The sequence below is a fragment of the Arachis ipaensis genome, chromosome B05 (assembly GCF_000816755.2).
Source record: "Arachis ipaensis cultivar K30076 chromosome B05, Araip1.1, whole genome shotgun sequence".
Classification (NCBI taxonomy): domain Eukaryota; kingdom Viridiplantae; phylum Streptophyta; class Magnoliopsida; order Fabales; family Fabaceae; genus Arachis; species Arachis ipaensis.
This window is the reverse complement of record NC_029789.2, coordinates 12558850-12561005: the sequence shown is the minus strand read 5'-3', so window position 1 is coordinate 12561005 and position 2156 is coordinate 12558850. Positions and strand designations below refer to the sequence as shown.

At 31.1% G+C, this 2156-nt stretch overlaps 1 long non-coding RNA gene across 1 annotated transcript in view; it reads left to right on the top strand.

Moving 5' to 3' along the window:
• LOC110271763 overlaps window positions 1096-2156 on the top strand; it is a 20406-nt gene continuing 19345 nt past the window's right edge. Inside the window, exon 1 of the long non-coding RNA XR_002362402.1 lies at window positions 1096-1221. This is a non-coding gene — a long non-coding RNA (uncharacterized LOC110271763). The remainder of the gene's footprint in view (window positions 1222-2156) is intronic.

The following is a 2156-nucleotide window of genomic DNA, read 5'->3' as shown; positions in this document are numbered from 1 at the left end:
ACAGACAAAACTCCTGGAAGAAGGTGCAGATAAAACTGGCGGAAGAAGGCGCAGACAAGCCATAGTAACTATTCCATGAATGACAGTTGTTTCCTATTAGAAAAGGTGTAACCAAGACTGATGTTGGATTTTTACATGTAATAGAGATTGGTTGGATTCTGAGCTAAATTAAAAGATTGTTTATTCATCGTGGGAGGAGGTTGAGAAAGAAGTAGGGTGATTTTTCACCGGAAAGATGATAGCTTATGTATCCTCTTCAAAGAGAATACCAAGGCTCTGATACCATGATAAAATTGTGAAAGAATAAGAAAAGAAGAGTGAAAAAATATTATAATTTGTATTTCTTGATTGATTGAATTGAATTGAATTGTATTATGAAGGTAGAACTAAATATATATAGAGCATTGCCCTAAGAAAGATAAAAGCAAATAAATATAAGATAAGAACAACTAAAGATAAGATAAGATAAAATAATAAAGACTAAAATTGTAACTGAATTTTTGTATTCTGTTGGACTGAATTTGTAGGCCACGAGACTTCTTTATTGTTGTCATGGGCTAAGGTGGAAGAGTAGTTTAATACGCCCCCACAAGCTGGTGAATGGAAGATGTCAATAATCTACAGCTTGGATAAGTTCCAATGAAATTGTTGAGGAAGACGCATCTGACGTGGTGACGCAGAGGGAGATGCGTGCGGCGGAACTACAGCTGTCGACGGCAAAAATATAAAAAGAAATGCTGTTCTTGAGTAGCGATCTTGAAAAAAAAAGAAAAAATAAGCGTGTAGAGCGCAATAAGAGTGGTCTTCAAAGGGCGCGTAGAGCGCGATAAAAAAAAGAGGGCGCATGGAGCGCAATAAGAGTGCAGATGGAACTGCTAAAATAGATGCAGATTGAATGTTGAAACAGAATACAGACATGACTGCTGAAACCAAATGCAGACGAAACTCCCGGAAAAAGGTACAGATGAAACTGCCGGAAGAAGGCGCAGACAGGCCATAGTAACTATTCCATGAATGATAGTTATTTCCTGTTAGAACAGGTGTAACCAAGACTGATGTTAGATTTTTACTTGGATGTACGTAATAGAGATAAGATAAGATAAAATAATAAAGACTAAAATAGTAACTGAATTTATATATTCTGTTGGATTGTATTTGTGGGTCACGAGACTTCTTTATTGTTGTCATGGACTAAGGTGAAAGAGTAGTTTAATAAAAAAAGTTTGATTGTCATTATCTAACATTCTGTCAAATCTAAAGTTATTTTATTTATCTTAAATTTTATACCTTAAATCATAAATTTTTAATATTAAATCCTAAATTATAAACTTAAACAATTTCTATATACTTTTTTAATTAAAAATACATGTCTAAAAAATTCTTGCAATTGATATATCTTAAAACTAAATCTCAAAATTAACTCAGAAAATTTTATTAAGGAGAGTCTTAATGAGTATATAAGAAGAAATTAGATAACAATTTCTTTTATATTTTGTTTAAAAGTGAGTACAAAAATCTCAACATCTTAAAATGGAGTAAAAATCAATTCAACAAGAAATAAAAGAAAAAATAGAAAATAACTACGACTTGATTTGGTAAAATTTTTTGAAGAAGTGCTCGAAAGTACAAGCACATGCATTTGATAAATCAAAAAGCTCATGTGTTTGTATAAGTTAGGGGTACTTTTGAAAGCAGCTAAGGGGGGAGCTTTTCAAAGTTAAAATATTTAATATAATCTCATATATTAATTAATATTCAAATATAATTCTTATCACTACAAAAAAATATCGAGTACCGTTGGATTTGACGTCAAAAAAATGAATATAATTCGACGGTAATTTAAATACTGTCGGATCTACCATAAAAAATAATCAGACGGTATAAACCTCACCAATAAATATTTACCGTTGGATTTTTTTCTTCCGACGATAATTAACGTCGGATTGAGCGGCAAAATATAATAATTATGTAATTATAGCCATCATAGTTCTTTAATGGCTTATTTTTATACTTTTGGTTGCAATTTTTTTGTTGCAATTCAAAACACACAACACTCGAACTAATTTATAGCATTATTAATATTATTGTTTAGTACATATTATTTGTAAACATATACATGCATGACTAAAACCCTAGCAGAGAAAGAGTACGTACTA